We start from the raw sequence: 8,661 nt of genomic DNA, 5'->3' as shown, positions 1-8,661 counted from the left end.
TTCTGGTTACCTGTCTATTCAGGTTTTCTGTTTATTGAATTGGCAATCTATATTTCTTTAAAAAATTGTTAATTTCTTTCATATTTTCAAATTTATTTGCCAAGTTATTTATAGTATTTTTAGAACTTTTAAAAACTCTTGCCTAAATGTAATAATGTTCTCTTTTTCCATTTCCAATATTGTTTACATCTGCTTTTCTATTTCTTGTTCAATATTGCCAGATACTTGTTTTTATTAATGTTTTTTACAGCAACACATTTTTGATCCTCCGTACTGTTTATTTTTTTCTATTTCCTTATTGCTGTTATCACAAATATTTCCTTTCTTCTGCTTTCTGTGAGTTTTCTATAATTCCTTAAGTTGAATGCCTTTCTGATTACATTTTGGCTTTATTCATTTCTAACATGCTTTTGAGGCTATAAATTTACTAGTGTGTACCATATTAGCTATAACCTCAGATTTTGATATAAGTTATTTTTTATGGTCATTTGGCTTTAAATAAGTTTTGTAATTTTCTGTTTGTTCGTTCATTCACGGGTAAATGCATGCTGGGAGTGCTCTACTTCACTCAGCTGGTGCACCCACCTGTCAAATGCTATGGGTGTTCTTTAACTTTAGCACAGTCAGTGTAACTATGATAAGTCCTTGCACTGGCAAGTGGCACATAGCTGACCAAGATGGCCACAACCACCTAGGGATGCTTTTTCATCGCCCTCGGGTGACTGTTTACTTGCTTCAGAGAATTGCCCGCAGTTGAACAGAAGCTGTCTTGGCCAGGAGGTTCCCTTCTTGCATTAATAGCTTGCAGTCAACAACAGACCTAAAAGGAAAGATGTCATCCTTTTGCCTCAAGGTGGGACTAACTCTGATGCAGTGTGTGCATCAGAGTTGCACACTCTGCATTCGTTTGCCTCAAGGTGGGATCAGGCTGCAGGTACTTTTTGACTATATCTTGCAATACTTTTGATCTGCATCTTGGGCCACGTCTTGCTGTACTTTTCCCTCCACCCTGTCCTGCTTCTCCCACTCCTCTTATGAACCATCCTTCAATAAATCATAGAAGAATCCCCATCTCAGGTTCTGCATCTAGGGGGCCCAACCTAAGACAGGGTATCAGAATAGCTTAGGCTTTGGAAATAGATTTTCAGGATGGAATTCTGGGAATGGATAACTTGCTGGCCTGACAGCAATGGATATCTCATTACTGGAGGTAAATCGAGTTTTGATAGTCTCTGGCAGGTTGTAGCAGTGTGATTGCAAAGATTTTCATCTGTGGCAAACTGGGACAGTATATAGGTTGAAAGGGATGCACTAGCTAGTGCAATGCCTGTGGAGTTTGGAGTGTAAACTGAAAAGGGACTGAGACAGATCTCAATCGATTAGAGGTTTATTTTGCTAAGGTTGGGGACGTGCCTGGGAATAGAAACAAAAGTTACTGTGACTGGTGCTTTTTCTATAAAGGATTTTGCAAATTTCAGTATTTAAGAGGAAAGAGCAAGCAGGAGGGGAAGAAAAAAGGGAGGGAGGGTAAGCATAAGGCAAGTGATTGCAGTCTTGTGAGCCTTTGAGTAGCACTCAGTGAATCTACATTTTACTTGCGATTAAAAAGTGAGGAGGGGAAAAAGTCAATTAGGCATTTGTCTCACTCAGGAAATCTATATTTTACATAAGATAAAGTAAGCATGTGAAATTACAGCTATCTGGGAACAAAAGGAAAGTTTTTTTTGTTTTGTTTTGTTTTGGTGAGACTCAGTTCCCAAGCCTAACTTTCCCTTTGGCATAGTGAGTTTGGGGTCCTGAGATTTTATTTTTCTTTCACAGGAGGTATGTGGAGAAATAGTAACTCTAAGGCAGATTATGGAATTAGGTTGCTTTCACTAAGCACACTTTAAGAATTGAAAAAGAAATGACAGACTCAAATCTATTAATCAACAATTCAAAGCCAAGTATGAAATTCAGAGGACTTCACTGGTAACACTTAAAAGAATACCTTTCTCTCACATTCAAAAGCAGATAGAGCTGAAGATCAGAACTAGGACTTAATAAGAGATACTGAATTCTCAGCCTATGCAAGTTCCCCCAATGTCAAGCCTTAATGGGGAAGGATTAGAACTCCAGGACTTGGTGTGGGACAATCAGGGTACATGCACTTGAAAACTTTGAACCTCCTCCAGTTTCCTCTGAACCTTTTGCATATGCAGAAATGACCTGTTCTCCTTTGTTGGAAGGTAGAGGTCCCTCACTACCTGAAGTATATGCAGAGGCCTCAAATGTGAGCAGACCCCACTTGCTAGACAATGCTTACTCTCCTGCAAGAGGCAGGGTGGCATGCCTAGAGTTAATTCTTAGGCAGTTGGATCAACTGGGGGAAGAATATGTAACTGGATGAGGAAGAGTTTGTAAATTTGGAGCCATGCTCTGGTGACACAAGATTTAACCCCCCCAGCAAGCGTCCTGAAAGACACCTCATGTGCTGCTGGCATGACTCTTGGAGGATTGCAAAAAGCACAGGTTCCAATTCAATGAAGTAGAGATTCCAGACTGTGATGGCAGACTATGGAGGAAGGGATCAAAAGGCACATTGATATGAGCATGCCAGAACGAGTCTCTTATATAAAACAGAATGTTAGGAGAGCTTACAGGCAAAACATTTGTCAAGGTGATCAGTGTGCTGGTGAACACCAGCATTTTAGAGAAGCTCAGTAGTGGCTATACTTTGTAGGCAAGGGTGGAAAGTAGGAGATGCCATTGGAAAACTGGGTTCCCTAGCAGCAATAAAGATAACGGGGCTCCCAGAATAGCACTTCAGCATCAGAAGCAAGGTGGGCATTATTATTATGGACAGCAATATTGGAATGACAGCCAGAAGGCTTTGACTTGCAGGATCTGTAAAGATGGTCAACAGGATATGGTGTTTCTAAAGGCAAAGATGTATGGGCAGCTATCAAGGGTGTGCTTAATGTATTTTATCAAGTGGAGTAAAGAATGGTGGAGCAGAAGGCTAAGGTCAGCTGTTCCAATAAACAGTGAAAGTCCTTTGGCTGGGTTTCATCGTGAGCTATTTTTTCATCAGAACCCATCAGCTGAAGAAGCTGGGTCCTCATGAAGAGGACTCAGAAACACCCTGGCATGAGCAGTTTAGTAATTCCCAAAGTCCTTCCCCAAAGTGACCTACAATCCAATTCCTTGGATAATCTATACACTGACAAAAGGGAAATGCACAGTTTTTTTGAGCACTGTTGGATTCCAAGTTGACATTGATTATTGGAGACCCAAAGTAACATCTGGTCTCCTCTATTACAGTAGGACATATGAGAGATAATAAATAGAGTCCTTACCAAAGGCCATAGCGCAGTGGGTCCTCTGCATTCACAGACCCAACAAGTGGTCATATTTCTTCAGTCCCAAATGTATAATCAGAATCACCATTTTTAGCTGTTGACAGATTCACACACTAGTCCCTATGAACTATAGGTTTTCTTCTGTTTTATAATTTTAAGCTGTCTTCTACTGGAAGGACCTATGAATCATAGAATAAGGTATTACAGCAGAAAAGGCTGAGTAGAAGCTCCTGAAATGCCCCCTCCCAGGCCAGTAAAATAAAATATCACATATTGAGGGAATAGGAGGTATTAGTGCTATCCTCAAATATTTAAAGGATGCAAAGGTAGTAGTCCCTGTTATATCCCTTTTAATTTACTAGTCTAGCTGCAGCAAAAACTGAATGGACCATGGTGATGATAATGTACTACCATCACTTAACAAAGTAGTAGCCTCAATTACAAAAGCTTGTGTCAGATGCAGTATCTTTATTAGAAAAGATGAACACAGCCTCTGTTCGTTTTATATGGCTATTAATCTGGCATAGGCGTTCTCAATTCGTGTTAGGAAGGAGAATCAGAAGCAGTTTGCATTTCAATGGGCTAGACAAATTCGTGGTCTTGCTAAAGGGCTATGTTTTTTCTTTGGATGTCACTACTACTGTGACGGCGCTTTTTGGTTAGTGAGAATAGCCATCACTTTTTTTATTCTCTTTCAACCTTTCTGTGCCATTATAAGAATATCTCTTGTAAATGGCAAATAACTGGATTTAAAAAATCGATTCTATGAATCATTGTCTTTTATATAGGAAGTTAATTCAATTTACATATATTTCAACTTCATCCTATTTTATTTTGCTATTTTTCATAGTTTTATTCTCTCTCCTAATTTTGGAAAATTCTCAGATATTATCATTTGAAGTATTACCTCAACCTTATTTCAATTTTTCTCTCCTTCAACTCTTTCTAGATACATAGAGCATATTTGATTCTTTTTCCAGGTCTCAGTCTTTCTTTTATATTTTTATTTATATCTTTATTCTGGGTTATGGGTAATTATTTCAGAACTTTCCTCAGTTCCGTAAATCAATCTTTAGCTGCATCCAATCTTCTATTTTTTTCCTTTCATTTTGTTTTTAAGATTAATGGCTATGGTTTTCATTTTCAGAAGCTCTATTTGGCTCTCTCAAATTTGGTTTTCTTTTTGCCTGTTCAGAGATCTTTTTCTTTTATTACATTTTCTATTCTTTCTTTTACAATTTTAATAATTTTGAACATATTTAAATATAAATATTCAGTTATGGATACCCACAATTTTACAAATTATTTTTGTTTCCTTGGGTGCCTATTTTCCCATCTGTTGTGTCTGCTGAGCTTCTCTCATCAGGGTTCCTTTCTTTGTATGGCCTGCACATTTTTATTGTGAGCTTATCTTTGGATTCTTTGCTTGCATGACACGTTTATACTCTGGGTTGTAGAAGTCTTTCTGGAGAGGTTTCACATTTCCTTTTGCCAATGTCCTAGAGCTTTCATGGTTCTTAGAACAATATTATGTCTATTATTTTGATTTTAGAGTCCCAAACTACTTGGGTAGTATATAATTGAGACCTGCATGTTATAGAATTGGATTTGACTTTATATAGTTTTTTTTTGGTAACTAGCAAGAGGCTAGGGTGGATAGCAAGAAGTCTTGTTTCCATGCTATTTCTAGGAGCCTAGGAGAGTAGGCTGTTTCTAATTCCCCATTCATAAACTGTTGCATGAGGGAACCTATGTTAGGGAGGGGGTCTCATATTCTTTTTTTCTCACTTTAAAAAACCTGTGTTAAGGTATTTATTAAAAATGCACAACTAGCATTACATTTGATGGCGAGAGTGTATGCTTTCTTCCTCAGATTAGACACAACATATTCTCCTATCACAGCTCAGTCCTTAATTCAAAGTAAAATATCAAATAACATCCAGAAATAATGACAGAGTAAAGGGCAACACATGAAAGTAATAATTCACATGAAACCATACTTCATGAGAAACTTTACGTACTTAAAAATTGACACCAGGCCGGGCGCAGTGGCTGACGCCTGTAATCCCAGCACTTTGGGAGGCCAAGGTGGGCGGATCACGAGGTCAGGAGATTGAGACCATCCTGGCTAACACGGTGAAACCCTGTCTCTACTAAAAATACAAAAAATTAGCCGGGCGTGGTGGCGGGCGCCTGTAGTCCCAGCTACTCAGGAGGCCGATGAAGGAGAATGGCGAGAACCTAGGAGACGGAGCTTGCAGTGAGCCGAGATCGCGCCACTGCACTCCAGCCTGGGCGACAGAGTGAAACTCCATCTCAAAAAAAAAAAAAAAAAAATTGATACCAACTCTTTTATTTTATTTTATTATTATTATACTTTAAGTTTTAGGGTACATGTGCACAACTTGCAGGTTTGTTACACATGTATACATGTGCCATGTTGGTGTGCTGCACCCATTAACTCGTCATTTACATTAGGTATATCTGCTAATGCTATCCCTCTCCCCTCCCCTCACCCCCCACCCCACAACAGTCCCTGATGTGTGATGTTCCCCTTCCTGTGTCCATGTGTTCTCATTGTTCAATTCCCACCTACGAGTGAGAACATGTGGTGTTTGGATTTTTGTCCTTGCGATAGTTTGCTGAGAATGATGGTTTCCAGTTTCATCCATGTCCCTACAAAGGACATGAACTCATCATTTTTTATGGCTGCATAGTATTCCATGGTATATATGTGCCACATTTTCTTAATCCAGTCTATCATTGTTGGACATTTCGGTTGGTTCCAAGTCTTTACTATTGTGAATAGTGCCGCAATAAACATATGTGTGCATGTGTCTTTATAGCAGCATGATTTATAATCCTTTGGATATATACCCAGGAATGGGATGGCTGGGTCAAATGGTATTTCTAGGTCTAGATCCCTGAGGAATCGCCACACTGACTTCCACAATGGTTGAACTAGTTTACAGTCCCACCAACAGTGTAAAAGTGTTCCTATTTCTCCACATCCTCTCCAGCACCTGTTGTTTCCTGACTTTTTAATGATGGCCATTCTAACTGGTGTGAGATGGTATCTCATTGTGGTTTTGATTTGCATTTCTCTGATGGCCGGTGATGATGAGCATTTTTTCATGTGTCTTTTGGCTGCATAAATGTCTTCTTTTGAGAAGTGTCTGTTCATATCCTTCGCCCACTTTTTGATTGGATTGTTTGTTTTTTTCTTGTAAATTTGTTTGAGTTCATTGTAGATTCTGGATATTAGCCCTTTGTCAGATGAGTAGGTTGCAAAAATTTTCTCCTATTCTGTAGGTTGCCTGTTCACTCTAATGGTAGTTTCTTTTGTTGTGCAGAAGCTCTTTAGTTTAATTAGATCCCATTTGTCAATTTTGGCTTTTGTTGCCATTGCTTTTGGTGTTTTAGACATGAAGTCCTTGCCCACGCCTATGTCCTGAATGGTATTGCCTAGGTTTTCTTCAGGGATTTTATGGTTTTAGGTCTGACATTTAAGTCTTTAATCCATCTTGAATTAATTTTTGTATAAGGTGTAAGGAAGGCATCCAGTTTCAGCTTTCTATATATGGCTAGCCAGTTTTGCCAGCACCATTTATAAATAGGGAATCCTTTTCCCATTGCTTGTTTTTGTCAGGTTTGTCAAAGATCAGATAGTTGTAGGTATGTGGCATTATTTCTGAGGGCTCTGTTCTGTTCCATTGGTCTATATCTCTGTTTTGGTATCAGTACCATGCTGTTTTGGTTACTGTAGCCTTCTAGTATAGTTTGAAGTCAGGTAGCATGATGCCTCCAGCTTTGTTCTTTTGGCTTAGGATTGTCTTGGCGATGCAGGCTCTTTTTTGGTTCCATATGAACTTTAAAGTAGTTTTTTCCAATTCTGTGAAGAAAGTCATTGGTAGCTTGATGGGGATGGCATTGAATCTATAAATTACCTTGGGCAGTATGGCCATTTTCACAATATTGATTCTTCCTACCCATGAGCATGGAATGTTCTTCCATTTGTTTGTATCCTCTTTTATTTCATTGAGCAGTGGTTTGTAGTTGTCCTTGAAGAGGTCCTTCACATCCCTTGTAAGTTGGATTCCTAGGTATTTTATTCCCTTTGAAGCAATTGTGAATGGGAGTTCACTCATGATTTGGCTCTCTGTTTGTCTGTTATTGGTGTATAAGAATGCTTGTGATTTTTGTACATTGATTTTGTATCCTGAGACTTTGCTGAAGTTGCTTATCACCTTAAGGAGATTTTGGGCTGAGACAATGGGGTTTTCTAGATATACAATCATGTCATCTGCAAACAGGGATGATTTGACTTCCTCTTTTCCTAATTGAATGCCCTTTATTTCCTTCTCCTGCCTAATCTCACTCTGTTGCTGAGGCTGGAGTTGCAGTGGCTCACTGCAACCTCTGTCTCCTGAGTTCAAGTAATTCTTCTGCCTCAGCCTCCTGAGTAGCTGGGATAACAGGCGCTCACCACCACGCTCGGCTAGTTTTTTAAATTTTTTATTTATTTTTATTTTTAGTAGAGATGGGGTTTCACCGTGTTGGTCTTGAACTCCTGACCTCAGGTGATCCACCCACCTCGACCTCCCAAAGTGCTGGGATTATAGGTGTGAGCCACCGCGCCCGGCCGACACCAACTCTTTATTAGCAAAGAAAGTTTTATACACCCAAATTGAGAAGTTTTTGTTATAATAACAGATGGAATATATAAAATGGGTGAGGATATCCAGAACCTGTCACAAAGGTGAGTAAAAAAAATCCCAACAATTAACAAAGACTCATTTTTTTCAGTGGCCTATTAATCACAGAAAAATTAACTATGTAAAAATTAAACCTACCTATATATAAGAAGTACATTTAAGGCCAGGCACAGTGGCTCATGTCTGTAATCTCAGCACTTTGTGAGGCCGAGATGGGTGGATCACCTGAGCTCAGGAGTTCGAGAACAGCCTGACGAACATGGTGAAACTGCATCTCTACTAAAAATACAAAAAATTAGCCGGGCATGCTGGTGAGCGCCTGTAATCCCAGCTACTCGGGAGGCTGAGGCAGGATAATCACTTGAACCCGGGAGGCGGAGGTTGCAGTGAGCTGAGATCATGCCATTGCACTCCAGCCTAGGCAACAAGACCAAAACTTCATCTCGAAGTACATTTAAATTCACACGGTGATTCAACACAACAATACTACCTGTTAAACTCCTGTACTATTGCTCATGTACAGAGTTCCCATCTCGGTGTTCTCTTGCAAAAGCAGTGAAAATCCATAGTCCAGAGACCCTCTTTAATAATGAGCCATTGATAAA

General features: G+C 39.4%; 1 non-coding gene across 1 annotated transcript; it reads right to left on the bottom strand.

Moving 5' to 3' along the window:
* Positions 1–617: 617 nt before the first annotated feature.
* LOC115836499 lies at positions 618–719 on the bottom strand. Its single transcript, XR_004031573.1, has one exon. It is a non-coding gene; the product is annotated as a small nucleolar RNA SNORD46 (small nucleolar RNA).
* Between the last annotated feature and the right edge of the window lie 7,942 nt (positions 720–8,661).

Source organism: Nomascus leucogenys, chromosome 8, assembly GCF_006542625.1.
Source record: "Nomascus leucogenys isolate Asia chromosome 8, Asia_NLE_v1, whole genome shotgun sequence".
Classification (NCBI taxonomy): Eukaryota; Metazoa; Chordata; class Mammalia; order Primates; family Hylobatidae; genus Nomascus; species Nomascus leucogenys.
The sequence above is the reverse complement of the archived record's forward strand: the minus strand, read 5'-3'. Positions and strand labels throughout refer to the sequence as shown.